Raw genomic sequence first — 18,766 nt, 5'->3', positions numbered from 1 at the left:
CAGACCTTTGCTATGAGATTCTAAATTGAGCTCAGGTGCATCCCGGAGTCACCTCTTAACTGTTGATGTTGAGACTGGTGTTTTGCAGGTACTATTTAATGAAGCTGCCAGTTGAGGACTTGCGAGGCGTCTGTTTCTCAAACTAGACACTCTAATGTACTTGTCCTCTTGCTCAGTTGTGCCCCGGGGCCTCCCACTCCTTTCTATTCTGGTTAGAGCCAGTTTGCGCTGTTCTGTGAATGGAGTAGTGTCACGTCTGCCCCCGCTCTCCCCCCCCCTGGCGCTTGAGGGAGCCAGGCTGCCCTGCATCACGCACTCCTATCAACGCTTCGCATTGATTGTTTTTTGTTTTTGTTTTCTTCCTGTCTCGTTCCATGTCCGTTTCTTATTAAATGTTTGACTCCCCGTACCTGCTTCATCTCTCCAGTGTCAACTCATGTGACAAGTAGTACACAGCGTTGTACGAGATCTTCAGTTTCATGGCAATTTCTGCATGGAATAGCCTTCATTTCTCAGAATAAGAATACACTGATGAGTTTCAGAAGAAAGTTATTTGTTTCTGGACATTTTGAGCCTGTAATCGAACCCACAAATGCTGACGCTCCAGATACTCAACTAGTATAAAGAAGGCCAGTTTTATTACTTATTTAATCAGGACAACAGTTTTCAGCTGTGCTAACATAATTGCAAAATGGTTTTCTAATGATCAATTAGCCTTTTAAATTGATAACTTGGATTAGCTAACACAACGTGCCATTGGAACACAGGAGTGATGGTTGCTGATAATGGGCATCTTATGCTTACGTACGCTTATGTAGATATTCCATAAAAAAAACTGCCATTTCCAGCTACAATAGTCATTAACGTTTCCAGCTACATACAACAATAACAATGTCTACACTGTATTTCTGATCAATATTTTATAAATTTGCAACAATTTCTAAAAGCCTGTTTTTGCTTTGTCTTTTGGGGTATTGTGTGTAAATTGAATGAAAAATGAAAAATGAATCCATTTTAGAATAATGCTGTAACATAACATGGGGAAAAAGTCAACATGGGGAAAAAGTCAAGGGGTCTGAATACTTTCCGAATGCACTGTATGCCGCGTAGCCAGAGCCGAATGGAGACGAACGGAGACGAACTGATTCAATTCAGTCAGTTCAGTCAGTCAGTCAGTCATCCTTATGAGCCCTTCCCTGCTACCTAAATTATAGACGTGGCTATAAACTTCAGTGAGGATTAGAAATTTGTCTGCCGAAGTTGGGACTTGTTCAGAATCATTCCGTTTTTATCTGAGAATTTACATTTTTTACAAAAATGTAGACGGTAATCCTGTAGTTTTACATTTTTTTTGTGTGAAAATCACAAATGTGCTTTAGCTGTCACCCTGGCCTGATATTGGCTACACTATCTAGCTACTTCCCTCTCCTTACCATGGCAAGCAGGAGCAAAGGGCACTGTGCCCTGTGTTGTTGTGTTGCAGGGTTGCAGCACAATCTATCCCCATTGAGCAGTGTAGACTGTATCACGTGAAATAACAGATGGTTACTAGTACCAAAAAACAATATTATAAGTTATTTCTCGTGTAGGCTGTTATCCTACTCAAAATAAAATAAAGTTGAATGGAACAAACTGGCCACTTTAGCTCCATGTGATACAGCTGCCCGGTGGGAAGCACGAACCTCTTCGCCCAAACATATTGCTTCGCTCTGGGACACCTGAGCTGAGGATAACAAGCAGCTCGATACAACAGTGATGCGCTGGTCATTCCAAACGGCTTGTCGTTAGCTAATTGGCATGTCACGGTGCCACCCAGATGGTGAACAATACTAAGTTATTTCTCCCTCGCCCATCAAAATAAACATGACTTTCTTGTTTAACTAGTGCCATGCTGCTGTTGTTGCCAGCTAGCCAGCATAAACTAGCTTGCTGGGAAGGGCTAATCAAGACGACTGAAATGACTGAACAGAATCCATTCATCTCCACTTGACTCAGCTACACGACATACGTCCTCGATTTGGGCACCAGGCGTAAAGCCTCCCCTCTGTACATCCAGGCTGTATCACATCCGGCCGTGATTGGGAGTCCCATAGGGTGGCACACAATTGGCCCAGTGTCGTCCAGGTTTGGCCGGGGTAGGCCATCATTGTAAATAAGAATTTGTTCTTAACTGACTTGCCAAGTTAAATAAAGGTTATTTAAAATTTACTGAAACAACTATGTAACATGGGATTATAATCGCCTCCATACCCAACTAGTATGCTTTTGGTCGTCACTATATAATGGAGTTCAAGGTGAGCAGATTATTTGGTGGCAGTTTAAGTCATTCTCTAAACTGTGTTTCATCTCCCACTTGTAAGCACGTCATCTGTTGTGCAACCATTTTCTTCACTCCCCTTTCAATCTCTCAGTCACCCTCTCGCTCTTTTCTCTCTTTCTTCCTTCCTTCCTTCCTTCCTTCCCTCCCTCCCTCTGTCAGTGTACAAGTCACACCCGAGCCATCCATCCAAACCCCTAGACCATGAAATTAGCTTAAGACATAAAGCGGTGAATGACACAGGTGTGGATACAAATGAGAACATCCAAAGGAAGAAGTGCAGATGTGAGATGTGCGACACTGTAGTGGTTAAGACATTTAGAATTACATGTCACAGTTTACTTATTCATTTAATTTGTGCCTAGTCTTTTGGGGGCTGATGTGTGTAATGTGTATTCCAGAAGCTAACGCTAGCTTGATATTAGCACACGCCGGAGAGCACAAGTTATTCTTGTGAGAAACTCATATTACCGCCTCTCATTTCCCAACGAAAACTTTTGAAGTCGTTTAAGCTTGTCTGCAATTCTTCTATGCGCGGTATAAATTCTGACACCTCGTCCTCTATCCTTTTTAACGTGTTCAGATATTCAAATATTCTATTCATCCGCTTCTTTAATAATTGTCTCCCGTGTACAACTAAGATTTGGAATACGACAAGCCCCGGGGGAATCATGGTGGCTATTGTTTGCGACAAAGCATGTTAATGTACCTGCGGAGCGTCTTGACTGACACCGATGTAAACAAGTCCTGTGATAGTGGGGATGATGAAAACATCTATTGTGTGTTCTGACTGTGTGGTTTTGGGCTGCATGACATGGACTGGGCTTGATTGTCGGCACGATTAGCAATTTAATAATGTGGGAGTTGTTGAGAGAGAGCGATAGAGTCAGAGCCATGTTAATATCCACAGTCAGTTGGTTTTGTCACAAAGGGGACGCGAGTGAATGTGCCAAATGAAAGGCAGACATTTCATGAGATGAGAGAGTGACATTTATACAGCAGGCCTTTTATGAGATATTCTAATTTAATGTAGATTCAGTGACATACAGTAGATGTTTTGCCCCTTTAGCCAAAATCATGCAATAAGCCAGGGGTGACAAATCAAGGGGATGTGAGAAAACACTGGTACCATCTATGTATTTCATTGTTCTATTATGCCCATGGGGCGGCAGTGTAGCCTAGTGGTTAGCGTGTTGGACTAGTAACCAAAAGGTTGCAAGTTCAAATCCCCAAGCTGACAAGGTACAAATCTGTCATTCTGCCCCTGAACAAGGCACTGTCCCTAGGCCGTCATTGAAAATAAGAACTATGTTCTTAACTGACTTGCCTAGTTAAATAAAAAGTTACTTTAAAACTGTGCAGGTAGGAGTACAGATTAAGCAAAAATGTGAGCACGTTGAAATCATTGAAAATTGTCAGCATTAAATGGAAATGTATAGATTGTAGGCCTACTGTGTTGTTTTGACTAGTTGGAAAAACTCCACCTCTAGAGAGAGAAGGAATATATTACAGCTCAAGAATGCTAGAATGTTATTGACTATTGGCATTTCTCATCATAGGCATTGACTCCATTCTTTCCGTTACATCCTTCTCCATGATGGGCAAAGGTTTGCTGTCATCTATTTTCCTCCAAAAACCCTTTGAGTTCCATTAAAGCCGTATTCAAAATGTGTCGTCCAATTACCCAATCTCGACAAAAGGGGAAAGTAAAAGAGGTACATGCAAAGTGTGAAGGTATCTCTTTTGATTGATGGGACCTTTTTTGGTGTGTGAAGGGGAGAGTCGAGAGTGTGTCCACCGATTAATGATCCTTGGCGTTTTTGAATGATTACTAGCGGATTTGTCTCGACACTGAGAAGTGAGTGTGGAATTGAAAAGCTAATCAATTGCTCCTTTGCTTGGGCAAATGATGGACTAATGATTACCTGCTATAATGTGATGCTGCCATCATCTACATATGGATACGCCTGCTGTGGAAACGTTGTAGAATTAATATGAAAACAATGTGAAGAAGCAATACCCCATCACTAAAACAAAAAACGCTTGGCATAAACCAATGACTCCCTTTTTACTGGCTTGTTCATGTGACACCAATATGTAATAAAGGTGTTATGCATTACTTTTCAACAAATGTATAATATTTGGAAATACAAAGATCCCAAATAACCAATACATGCATGACTGCAATAGCAAACATACCAGCAGTCTCTAGTGCAAACAAGACTATTTGCCTTCGCAATTCAGTGTGGAGTATTCATTGAACTAGCAGTATGTATGAGTACCTATGAAATGTGTTGGCCATAACAGAAATCTGCTCAATTAGTCTGTCCGGGGTGAGTTGGATGCAAATAACAGGTAAAATGTCCATCCCGCCTAACCAATTATAATGTATTTGGGCGACATTGGCTGTTTGAGTTACAGTGGAATGATGGGTTACTAGGCGACAGTGGCTTAATAACTATCTACCCTGTTTGAGTTACAATGGAATAATGGGTTACTGGAGAACCGTCTTCAGAAATAAAGCTGACAGTTATATAGTGTTGTACAGTACATTATAGAAGTACAATATAAATGTGGATCCTAATGAGGTTATTCTGTCAATACGATGCTGAATTATGAATAACAATCTGGCCACACCACTGTGGTGAATTGATTGCTTTTATTTAGTATCCCCTGCTAAATAGTATATTGTACATCTGGTAAAAAGTTGTTTATTTCTGTCTCGGACAAAACAGGTCCAAGTCCATCACACGCTTGCTTGCACATATGCACACACACACACACACACACACACACACACACACACACACACACACACACACACACACACACACACACACACACACACACACACACACACACACACACACACACACACACACACACACACACACACACACACACACACACACACACACACACACACACACACACACTAATTCAAACACAAGCACTTGAGGGATGCCCAAGGTCAAGAGGTGTTCAAGGCGTGCTTGGCAAAAATCATGACACCAGCAAATATGTCATGACGTTCTCTTTATTTACATGCAAGTTGCTGTCTCAGCCTGTTCCATATTGTGGTAATTTCCCATTTGAATGTCATAACGTCATAACGGTTATTGCAGTCGTTGAAGCGAACATTAACCAGCCTTCTCTCTTTTTGCCCTTTTTTTAAAACAATCTATCTTCTCTCTCAGATGAACCTTTTATCACTACCTTTCAATGCTTGTCTGCTTGTCTGTCTGCTTGTCTGTCTGTTTATTTTTCTCTACATATCTCCCTTTTCTCCCTCTCCACTATAAACTCATCCTCTCACTGTTTCTCCACTGACATAACTATCTCTGCCAACATTTCTATATCTCTCCAACTCTTAGAATCATCCGCTCTCTTCAAACTCAGTATATTTCCTTCGCTCCCTCGCTCTGTCCATCAACCTCTCTTCCCATTTTTCTCCTTGACATTAATGGTGAAATGGGGAGAGCTACTTGTTGTTCTCTCCATCTTTTCTTAACCGTAGGGGAAAACGATCGCAAAGTTCCCTCTGAATAGCTCTGTAAAATGGGTGCTTTGACATTTCCTCCCAGAGATGGGCCGGCACATTATATCACAAATAATTGGAGTATATTACAGATATGACATGCTGATGGCAGGGTGGGTTCAACCCCTCACATCTGCCTCTGCCAAGCTTGTACACAAAGCTTGCATTTTGTTACAGGCACGTCTCTACACTATACCCGGCGAGAGGCCTCCTTTCTCTGCTCTCTCTGCCTTGCTCTCGTTCTGTAATCAACAGTGATTCATCTCTGACACGTCTTCTTAGGATGGTACAGTGTTCAACAGGGGCCCTTTGAAGCCAAGTTGGTTTTTTTGTTTTTTGTTTTGCGGGAATGACATAGCCAAGCTAAGAAAGATGGATACAGAATATAAGCTGTTTCTCAGAATTGTTAGTTGAGGCGATGTTGGTGGAGTAGGCCTGTGTCATCATGAACTATGGGTCACATCCAGACAACCTCAATAAGACCCTACACCCTAGATTAGACCCTACTGTAAATCTGAAAGGACTAGAAAGGTATAAATAAATTCCATCTCTGATTAGCCTATCAAATGGCAAGGGAGAGTTCATGCTATATTATTTCCTGTGTGATTTGTACATGTGCATATAGGGAATAGTGGTTCGAGATTTGTTTTTGGACCAGGCGATGGTTTCCTAAATAAAAAGACTTCAGCTATCAGGGACCTCTGAGTAGGTCAGTTTGTTATCATCAGTTGACAATCTGACCTTGTGAGTTCAAACAAATGTGACAAGATGAGTCCTTCTTTAAGTATGCTACAAACAGGGAATTGTTTGCAACATCCCTCTCTTAAACTGATCCAAGACCAGTCTCATGAAATGTTTACTTCCATCAACTAGTGTATTTCTATAAAAATTGTGGCTAACTTACAGCATCACGTACAGCACACAACATTCTAGTAGGAACTACATAATCCAAAAGGCCATAAAAGGGAAACAGATCAATATGTTGCAAAGAACCATTAGATAATCTATTCATCTTTCTAAGGTACAGTTCACTAAACGTTTGACCTAAACTTTAATATAAACTTTTCTACACATATAAGTTAATTTGTCCCAATACTTTTGTCTCCTAAAATGGGGGGACTACGTACAAAAAAGTGCTGTAATTTCTAAATAAAATACCATCAACTTAAAACTGATCATCTGCACTTAATTTCGAATCCAAGGTGCTGGAGTACAGAGCCAAAACAACAAAAAATGTGTCACTGTCCCAATGTTTTTAGAGCTAGATATATATATACAGTACATATCACCATCACTAAAGGAGACTGAAATACTGGAGAATGTTAAAGTAAGGTATTATGGTTTGTAGAAACAGCTGCAGTTTTGGTATCAATTACTGCTACAGTGATGGAAGCATATCCAGTCACAGAGGTAGGTTTACATCAGTCATAATACTCAGTGTGTGTATTATGAGTACTCTGTCACTTGATTCTATCTATCAGCAATGTTTGGTATTATAAAGTACATCTTTATAATAGTGTAAATGCTAGTCACACGAGCCTCCGCAATGTTGAGTCATTCGGGATATTTTTTTGATACACCCCAGTAATTCAAAGTGATTATCGTTAATATCATTCATATTGGAAGACATTTCAGTGCAGCCTGCTGAAATATTCTCATATCCGGCGGGGCTGACGCAGCCACTTTCACAGCGACGACAGCAATATTGCGTGTGCTTTGAGTTTATGCAAAGCGCACCATCTCCCTTCGACAGTGCTCAGTCAGAGAGACCGTGGCAAATATCATTAAATGCTCTGCTAACATTTCTCTCCCTCTCTCTTTCTTACCCTTCCCTTTTTTTTGCTGGCTATCACTCTGCAGTGCACAGGGGAGAGAGAGTGCATTGATCAGCCAAAGTGAGTCTCCGAGGTGACTCCGCCTCTGAATGGGAATTGCTCATTTCACCTGGGTGCCTAGCTTAGTGGGGCTAACGGGGAGTCACACCAGGAGGGAGTAGAAGCCGAGGCCAGGGCCCCCGGTCAGGGCTTGGCAGGCGGGAGATAAGAGCTTTGGGTCCACTCCTCGACCAGATAGTGCTACTAGAGCTCCCCCTCTCTCTCCATTGCTTTCTTACTGGCTGGCACCATGCTCTCTCTCTCCTTCTCACTCTACCTCAATTGCTCACGAGCACACACTGCTACATTCGCTCTCATTCTCCCTCTCACTGTCTCGCCTTCCCTACACATATGTGAGAGACTAATAATACATTTGGCGTTCTAGTGAGTCAGCCTTCCGTTCTCGGGCTAAAATAAAAGTAAAACATGGGGCCTTTATTGAGTTTGAAATCACTAACAGTGGACATCCCAGTACAAATATTCAGCACAACACTAGTTGCCCTGCTAATGTACCATGTGTCCACAATACATGGACACATGGTACACAATACACACAATACGTACACAATACAGCACTAACATGATGTCCAAAGCAGATGTTTAGACAGCAATTTATAAAGGCAATTAAAACATTTAGCAATTTTAGACGACCAGCTTCTTTTACGTAGCTCTGTTACACAAAGTTATAGGGGTGTAATGTTTTGTCACATGCACCGAATACAATAGATGTAGACATTACCGTGAAAAGCTTCTTACAAGCCCTTAACCAACAATGCAGTTCAAGAAATAGAGTTAAGAAAATATTTACTAAATAAACTAAGTCAAATATTTACATTTGGTTAATTGTTCAGCAGCCTTATGGCTTTGGGTAGAAGCTGTTAAGGAGCCTTTTGGTCCTAGACTTGGCACTCCGGTACATAGCTATTTACATATTGTTATTTTCAACAGTGATTTAGTAAACCATTAACAAAGCTTTGGAACAATCTTAACAATAAATTGCAACATAATGAACCAACTTCGCTGCCAGTGTTAATTCAACATGTCCTAAACTTGTGTGGCCTTAACATGCATCCCTGCTGCACACCTAATTCTTCACAAGTCCACCACGCAATCCAGCCGGTCACTTAATTTCCCTACTTCATTCTCCACATGTTCCAAATACATCCTCCTCACCAGCTACATCCTTATCCAGTCTATCTCTCCTAGTCTGCCTCCTCTGTGACAGTCTCATCACAATCTATCAATCAGGCTTCTGAAGCCTAGCACACAGCACAAGGCATGGCCAGTCTGGCCTCATCAGAGCCAGTCAGTCTCCCTCTCTCTAAAAGGTTTGGCTTGCCAGATGCAGCCTTTTCTCTCCACTAACCAAGGGAGAAATGGCAGAACAATGACCTGATCCGAGCCATCTGATTTGCGGTTGATTCCATTTCTATGTAAAAGATAGATTGAAAATTGCTTCCAGTATGGACTATTTTACGCTTGTTTTCAATTCAGACACAGAACATTATCTGAAATGACTGCTTTTGAAATGGAATTAATCCCAATCCAGGGGCTAATTGAAATGGTAATTAACAAATTGTGTTGTTATACCCATTGTGGCAAATCTATTGTCCACACTGGTTGATTGTGTGGGACCAGTGTCAGCCTTGTTAACCCATCCAGGCAGCTCTGGCACTCAACGCATGGACATAATGGCTCCAAATTGGCAATCACATTTCAACACACCACATCCATCTCAAAATCGTACCTCCTCTCAAGCCTCATCCTGTGGTTGTCGTCTCAGGAAAGAGAACTGGAACGACAAGAGAGAGAAAAAACAAGAAATATTAATGATATAACCGCAACATGATATCTTGTCACAGAAATAATATTATTAAAGCATATCATCATATTTCAAAGTTGATTTGTTTATAGAATTAACCATTATGTAACAACAAAACAACATTTTATCACTGGTACCATTTGGGTGCCAAACTCTCGCTTGGCGGGTAACACACAAATTTCATGCACAATCCTAAAAATTACTTAGCAGAAATATTGATTGGCTTTGTGGCATATAATGAAAACATACAGTATGTAATTACGTTCTCCTTAAAGCAGCACCACAAATTACACTTGTGGAGTTGATTATTTACTGTGCCGGGAAGATTTGCTCAGGCTATTTCCTGCTAAATGATACGGTGCCCATACAAGCCTGTGGACTGATATTCTTGTAAATATTAGCTGCTTATTGAACCAAAAGGGAGAAATGTGCTTTAGGTTGTTCCGACAAAATTATGCAGTAATAAAAATTAAATAAAAATTGCCAAATTGGATGCACCCTAATTTCAGTCGTCATGCTTCAAAATCCCTGATTTGGCCCTGTTTTTCATCAATGTTCATTAAGAAATACTAGTGGTCATGACTGAAGGCAAACATGAGTTGTCTTGGGGGTGTGGTTTGATGTGGATATTTCTTGGATGTGTCTTTGCCATTCAATCACAACAAACAAAGGCAGTAGTGAGTACAGTGAGGTAAACTAAGCTATGGAGAAAACTGAGTTTTGAAGTGGAGGACTTCTTCCCTCCCTCCCGACTCGCCATCTCAAGATGGTCAGCTAATTCAGTTCTATGCGTAGGCTAAAGCCTTCGCTGCCCTTGTGTTAAGCCAAACTGACAGCATCTAACTAGCCAGGCTTGGTGATAGCTGCAGCATGCTCTCCTATCCAGCTGATATTTATGTGTCAAATATTTTATGGCAAGATAGCAAGAGCCCGTGTTTAGAATGTGTTTCATAAGACACTTGTTCTACAACATCTGGCTATGAAAGCAGCTGGCAACTCAGTTTCAATGTTTCATCACGTCATGTCACACCACATGTTACTGTGGAAATGGTATCAACTGTGAATTGTCCTACAACACAATCAGCTGTCCTACAACACAATATTCTATAACTTGCTAGTTTTGTCTCATCTCTCCTTATGTCCACTGTTAGATATTTCTCGGGGGACAAATCCTAGAACTACTAGTATCCCTACAACAGGCGTAGGCTACATGTGTAAATTGCACCATCATCTCCCAGCATGAGTGCAGATACATTTATCAACAACAACAAAAATGGATGAGTGTGTTTGTGTTACAAAGACAAAACATTTTATGCTGTAAATATCATATTGATGTGCTTATAATGACAATATGCCTAAAAATACAAATAAGTTGTGTTTAGAGTACAACTTCAGATGTCTAACCAGAACAGCATTTGTCTATTGTGCCAAATATAAGGAGTTGGTTGTCAACCACATATTGACATGCACAGCTCTCAGAGGTTCTGTCTTCAAGTCTCCAGTGGGTGATAAAATCCCATCCATGATATACAGTTGAAGTTCGGGAGTTTATATACACCTTAGACAAATACATTTAAATTCAGTTTTTCACAATTCCTGACATTTAATCCTAGTAAAGATTCCCTGTCTTAGGTCAGTTAAGATCACCACTTTATTTTAAGAATGTGAAATGTCAGAATAATAGTAGAGAAATATTTATTTCAGCTTTTATTTCACCTTCCCAGTGGGTAAGAAGTTTACATACACTCAATTAGTATTTGGTAGCATTGCCTTTAAATTGTTTACCTTGGGACAAACGTTTTGGGTAGCCTTCCACAAGCTTCCTACAATACGTCGGGTGAATTTTAGCCCATTCCTCCTGACAGAGCTGGTGTAACTGAGTCAGGTTTGTAAGACTCCTTGCTCGCACACGCTTTTTCAGGTTTGAGGTCAGGGCTTTGTGATGGCAACTCCAATACCTTGACTTTGTTTTCCTTAAGCCATTTTGCTACAACTTTGGAAGTATGCTTGTGGTCATTGTTCATTTGGAAGACCCATTTGCTACCCATTTGATGACTTGAGATGTTGCTTCAATATATCCACATAATTGTCCTTCTCATGATGCCATGTATTTTGTGAAGTGCACCAATCCCTGCTGCAACAAAGCACCCCCAAAATATGATGCTGCCACCCCCATGCTTCATGGTTGGGATGGTGCTCTTCGGCATGCAAGCCTCCCCTTTTCCCTCCAAACATAACGATGGTCATTATGGCCAAACAGTTCTATTTTTTGTTTCATCAGACAAGAGGACATTTCTCCAAAAAGTATGATCTTTGTACCCATGTGCAGTTGCAAACCGCAGTCTGGCTTTTTATTGGCGGTTTTGGAGCAGTGACTTCTTCCTTGCTGAGCGGCCTTTCAGGTTATGTCAATACAGGACTTGTTTACTGTTGATATAGATACTTTGGTACCTGTTTCCTCCAGCATCTTCACAAGGTCCTTTGCTGTTGTTCTGGAATTGATTTGCACTTTTCGCCCCAAAGTATGTTAATCTCTAGGAGACAGAACGCATCTCCTTCCTGAGCGGTATGATGACTGCGTGGTCCCATTGTGTTAGTACTTGCATACTATTGTTTGTACAGAAGGATGTGGTACCTTCAGGTGTTTGGAAATTGCTCCCAATGATGAACCAGACTTGTGGAGGTATAAAAAAATAAAAATAAAGATTTTCCCATGATGTCAAGCAAAGAGACACTGAGTTTGAAGGTAGGCCTTGAAATACATCCACAGGTACACCTCCAATTGACTCAAATGATGTCAATTGGCCTATCAGAAGCTTCTAAAGACATGACATAATTTTGGGGGAATTTTCCAAGCTGTTTAAAGGCACAGTCAACTTAGTGTATGTAAACTTCTGACTCACTGGAATTGTGATATAGTGAATTCTAAGTGAAATAATCTGTCTGTAAATCTTTTGGGGAAAAATTACTTGTGTCATGCACAAAGTAGATGTCCTAACCGACTTGCCAAAACAATAGTTTGTTAACAAGAAATTTGTGGAGCGGTAGAAAAACAAGTTTTAATGACTCCAACCTAAGTGTATGTAAACTTCCAAATTCAACTGTAAGTATTCACACCCCTGAGTCAATACTTTGTAAAAGAAGCCCATACCCCAATTAATTGAAGCTGTTCTGAGGGCAAAAGAGGGTGCAACTCAATATTAGGAAGGTGTTCCTCATGTTTTGTGCACTCAGTGTATAAACATGTGTGTTTCTTTCTAAATCCTGTCCAAACAATTGAATTAGCCACAATTGGACTCCAATCAAGTTGAAGTGACATCTCAAGGATGATGATCAAAGGAAATTGGATGCACCTGAGCTCAATTTGGAGTGGCATTGCAAAGGGATGGGAATACTTAGGTAAATTACATTTCCGTATTTCATTTTCAATACATTTGCAAAAAAAATCTAAAAACATATTTTAATTTGTTATAATGGGGTATTGTGTGTAGATGGCACAAACAAATACAAAATAATCAATTGTGAATTCAGGCTATAACAACAACAAAATGTGGAATAGGTCAAGGGGTAATGGATAAGTGAAGTCAGGTGTCAGGAAGGGTGGAGTGCATGACAGTCCATCCTGGATATGACAGAGTTTGACTCAACCCATGAGGAGTCCAATATCTACAGGCCGATGTGAGATTCAGGAGGATGGCACTCTTCTCATAACACTCTGTAGCCTACAGAGTAATTCATATGAGAAGAGTGTAATTGCTAAATGTATGTAGATATTCTAAACAAAGTGTTTTGATACATTTCAAGTGTAACAGTTCCATGTAGAATTAACCATACTTCACATAACACTGTAGAAGCAGTGTCTGCTAATATAACAATGTTCAAATATTATACCTTCCTATATGGTGTCCCGTAAGACAGGAATGATCTGATATGTTTGAAGAATACGCAGGGTCCCACCCCCCTTTCGAGTCAATAATACAATAAATAATGATAAAAGGTTATAAATGTGTCTTGTTTAATTTTTATGCTGATAGGAAGGTATTCAGACATCGGTATCAACCTGTCTTTTAGTCAGTGAACTCCATTTCAAAAGCATCTCTTCTTCCCATCTATAGAAAAACAAGGAAGAGTTGATGAGTAACACATGTATTGAAAAGGTGATATTAGTAAACTGTCTTATTAGTAATGACCTTTTGACCCTTCTGAGGTGTTTGGCAACGCCTGATGGACATGGCAACGTAGATCAGCTCTAGTTACAGATACCTCCCATGTAGGAACCAGACTTTGGCTCCTATATCCAACCCAGCTCATATATCACAGAGGGAGAAAGACTCTCACCATACATTTTTTATTTTTGACCTTTATTTATTAACTAGGCAAGTCAGTTAAGAACAAATTCTTATTTTCAATGATGGCCTAGGAACAGTGGGTTAACTGCCTTGTTCAGGGGCAGAGCGACAGATTTTTACCTTGTCAGCTCGGGGATTCAATCTTGCAACCTTTCGGTTACTAGTCCAACGCTGTAACCACTAGGCTACCTGCCGCCCCACATGGAATCCAACAATAAATACAAGGTTGAACATAGCCAATCAGATATCCAGATTCACAGCTAATTCAGAAGGGAGGGCCTCCCGAGTGGGCAGCGGTCTAAGGCACTGCATTGCAGAGCTTGAGGCGTCACTACAGATACGGGTTTGATCCCAGACTGTGTCGCACCTGGCCGCGACCAGGAGACCCATGAGGCGGTGCACAACTGGCCCAGCGTCGTTCGGTTTAGGGGAGGGTTTGGCCGGCCAGGATGTCCTTGTCCCATCGCGCTCTTGCGACTCCTGTGGCGGGCCGGCACATGCACACTGACACAGTCGCCAGACGGACGGTGTTTCCTCTGTGTGCCTTGCTTCCCGTTTAAGCTACCAGTGTGTCAAGAAGCATTGCGGGATGGCAGGTATGTGTTTCGGGGGACGCTTCGCCTCTCCCGAGTCCGAAGAGGAGTTGCAGTGATGGGACAAGACTGTAACTACCAATTTGATATCCCGAAAAAGGGAAGAAAAAAATATTTAAAAATATATACAAATAAATATTTCACAAGGGAGACATGCCGATATGTCTCTGATTGGTTGGCATTGCTCAATCGGGCCCAGACATAGTCCATTGGCACAGTGGAAGGTGGCACTTCCTTACAACATACTGTACAAGACACACAGATACACACAGCACTGATTACATTATCAATCGTGGTTAGGTGAATTCCAGGACAGAAACTATTTTGACTATTGACTAGATCAAATGTGACCAATCGGATTCAAGTTTCCTCGATTATTCTGAAGCGAGACTGGTGTCTGGCCACTGCTCCAGCCTGTAACAGCTCCTGATATGGCTGGGGCATTCCCACAACGCTGGTGAACAACAAATCCACCATGTTTTGTACGTACCCTGTGAATATCATCACTCAATAAACAGCGGGGGAAAAGTGAGGAAAATAACTTTCTTTAGTTTCAAAGTAATGTATATGCTAATGGAGAGATCGTAACTACATAATATATTCAGGCCGGTGACGCTGACATTGTTACTATGCAACCAGTTGCATCGCGCAGACAGAAACAAACATCTTTCTGGTAAGAAGAGGGGCGGGGGCGTATGCCTTATGGCTAACGTGACATGGTGTGATGAAAGAAACATACAGGAACTCAAATCCTTCTGTTCACCTGATTTAGAATTCCTCACAATCAAATGTAGACCGCATTATCTACCAAGAGAATTCTCTTCGATTATAATCACAGCCGTATATATCCCCCCCCCAAGCAGACACATCGATGGCTCTGAATGAACTTTATTTGACTCTTTGCAAACTGGAAACCATTTATCCGGAGGCTGCATTCATTGTAGCTGGGGATTTTAACAAGGCTAATCTGAAAACAAGACTCCCTAAATTTTATCAGCATATCGATTGCGCAACCAGGGGTGGAAAGACCTTGGATCATTGTTACTCTAACTTCCGCGACGCATATAAGGCCCTGCCCCGCCCCCCTTTCGGAAAAGCTGACCACGACTCCATTTTGTTGATCCCTGCCTACAGACAGAAACTAAAACAAGAGGCTCCCACGCTGAGGTCTGTCCAAAGCTGGTCCGACCAAGCTGACTCCACACTCCAAGACTGCTTCCATCACGTGGACTGGGACATGTTTCGTATTGCGTCAGACAACAACATTGACGAATACGCTGATTCGGTGTGCGAGTTCATTAGAACGTGCGTTGAAGATGTCGTTCCCATAGCAACGATTAAAACATTCCCTAACCAGAAACCGTGGATTGATGGCAGCATTCGCGTGAAACTGAAAGCGCGAACCACTGCTTTTAATCAGGGCAAGGTGTCTGGTAACATGACCGAATACAAACAGTGCAGCTATTCCCTCCGCAAGGCTATCAAACAAGCTAAGCGTCAGTACAGAGACAAAGTAGAATCTCAATTCAACGGCTCAGACACAAGAGGCATGTGGCAGGGTCTACAGTCAATCATGGACTACAGGAAGAAATCCAGCCCAGTCACGGACCAGGATGTCCTGCTCCCAGGCAGACTAAATAACTTTTTTGCCCGCTTTGAGGACAATACAGTGCCACTGACACGGCCTGCAACGAAAACATGCGGTCTCTCCTTCACTGCAGCCGAGGTGAGTAAGACATTTAAACATGTTAACCCTCGCAAGGCTGCAGGCCCAGACGGCATCCCCAGGCGCGCCCTCAGAGCATGCGCAGACCAGCTGGCCAGTGTGTTTACGGACATATTCAATCAATCCCTATACCAGTCTGCTGTTCCCACATGTTTCAAGAGGGCCACCATTGTTCCTGTTCCCAAGAAAGCTAAGGTAACTGAGCTAAACGACTACCGCCCCGTAGCACTCACTTCCGTCATCATGAAGTGCTTTGAGAGACTAGTCAAGGACCATTCCACCTCCACCCTACCTGACACCCTAGACCCACTCCAATTTGCTTACCGCCCAAATAGGTCCACAGACGATGCAATCTCAACCACACTGCACACTGCCCTAACCCATCTGGACATGAGGAATACCTATGTGAGAATGCTGTTCATCGACTACAGCTCGGCATTCAACACCATAGTACCCTCCAAGCTCGTCATCAAGCTCGAGACCCTGGGTCTCGACCCCGCTCTGTGCAACTGGGTACTGGACTTCCTGACGGGCCGCCCCCAGGTGGTGAGGGTAGGCAACAACATCTCCTCCCCACTGATCCTCAACACTGGAGCCCCACAAGGGTGCGTTCTGAGCCCTCTCCTGTACTCCCTGTTCACCCACGACTGCGTGGCCACGCACGCCTCCAACTCAATCATCAAGTTTGCGGACGACACAACAGTGGTAGGCTTGATTACCAACAACGACGAGACGGCCTACAGGGAGGAGGTGAGGGCCCTCGGAGTGTGGTGTCAGGAAAATAACCTCACACTCAACGTCAACAAAACTAAGGAGATGATTGTGGACTTCAGGAAACAGCAGAGGGAACACCCCCCTATCCACATCGATGGAACAGTAGTGGAGAGGGTAGCAAGTTTTAAGTTCCTCGGCATACACATCACAGACAAACTGAATTGGTCCACTCACACAGACAGCATTGTGAAGAAGGCGCAGCAGCGCCTCTTCAACCTCAGGAGGCTGAAGAAATTCGGCTTGTCACCAAAAGCACTCACAAACTTCTACAGATGCACAATCGAGAGCATCCTGGCGGGCTGTATCACTGCCTGGTACGGCAACTGCTCCGCCCTCAACCGTAAGTCTCTCCAGAGGGTAGTGAGGTCTGCACAACGCATCACCGGGGGCAAACTACCTGCCCTCCAGGACACCTACACCACCCGATGTCACAGGAAGGCCATAAAGATCACCAAGGACATCAACCACCCGAGCCACTGCCTGTTCACCCCGCTATCATCCAGAAGGCGAGGTCAGTACAGGTGCATCAAAGCTGGGACCGAGAGACTGAAAAACAGCTTCTATCTCAAGGCCATCAGACTGTTAAACAGCCACCACTAACATTGAGTGGCTGCTGCCAACACACTGACACTGACTCAACTCCAGCCACTTTAATAATGGGAATTGATGGGAAATGATGTAAATATATCACTAGCCACTTAAAACAATGCTACCTTATATAATGTTACTTACCCTACATTATTCATCTCATATGCATACGTATATACTGTACTCTATATCATCGACTGTATCCTTATGTAATACATGTATCACTAGCCACTTTAACTATGCCACTTTGTTTACATACTCATCTCATATGTATGTATATACTGTACTCGATACCATCTACTGTATCTTGCCTATGCTGCGCTGTACCATCACTCATTCATATATCCTTATGTACATATTCTTTATCCCCTTACACTGTGTACAAGACAGTAGTTTTGGAATTGTTAGTTAGATTACTTGTTATTACTGCATTGTCGGAACTAGAAGCACAAGCATTTCGCTACACTCGCATTAACATCTGCTAACCATGTGTATGTGACAAATCAAATTTGATTTGATTTGAGTTGTGTACGCTGTTGAATGTTTACTGATACATTTTGATATTTGCTACTAGAGTCATCGCTATATTTGTAGTAGACAAGTACCATCCTTCATTTACTTTTTGCCCTATAAAATAGACAATTAACTTTTATGATAACAGGCATGTTGTTTTGGGTTAGCAGACAAAGCCCCCGAATGCTAGCTACCTAACTTGCAAATCCGGGTTAGCTATCATATCTTTGTCCGAGTTTAAACGAGTTCGCTAGATAGAGAATGTTAGCTAGCCAGTTTGAGTTGAAACATTATTGAAAGCAAGCTGGCTTCATCCTATGTTTAGCTAGCAAGGTAGCATCCAAGTGCCTGCCCTGTATTGACCCTAAATGCCAATGGGCTACAGTTAACGGTGACTAACACCATTCCGTACAAATGTACAGGCTGCAATGAAAACGAATGGGACTGTAGCGACTGTGTTGACATCAAAATCTAGGGTGTGAACTACGTTTCTATTCAAGGGTTGATTGACATGGTGACAATGGCTCAATAATATTGGAGAAAATTTGAAAAAACTGACCCCTCCGACGCTGTACGTTAAATTGTGACGTGTCATGACTTAACGTACAGCACGCATGTAGCAACTAATTCTGTGTCTTACAGCCTCTCTTCACCAGGTGTAGCGCTTCTCTC

At 42.2% G+C, this 18,766-nt stretch overlaps 1 protein-coding gene across 5 annotated transcripts in view; it reads right to left on the bottom strand.

The window, feature by feature from the left end:
- LOC110531736 (receptor-type tyrosine-protein phosphatase delta) overlaps positions 1–18,766 on the bottom strand; it is a 614,032-nt gene that overhangs the window by 321,756 nt on the left and 273,510 nt on the right. For all 5 annotated transcript variants that reach the window (XM_090183809.1, XM_090183811.1, XM_090183808.1 and 2 more), the window contains exon 7: positions 9,477–9,521. The gene's annotated coding sequence lies outside the window, so the exon portion shown is untranslated. The remainder of the gene's footprint in view (positions 1–9,476; positions 9,522–18,766) is intronic.

This window comes from Oncorhynchus mykiss, chromosome 9 (assembly GCF_057628025.1).
Source record: "Oncorhynchus mykiss isolate SJ-2025 chromosome 9, ASM5762802v1, whole genome shotgun sequence".
NCBI classification, from domain to species: domain Eukaryota; kingdom Metazoa; phylum Chordata; class Actinopteri; order Salmoniformes; family Salmonidae; genus Oncorhynchus; species Oncorhynchus mykiss.
Note: the sequence above shows the minus strand (reverse complement) of the source record. Positions and strands in the feature narration are given on the sequence as shown.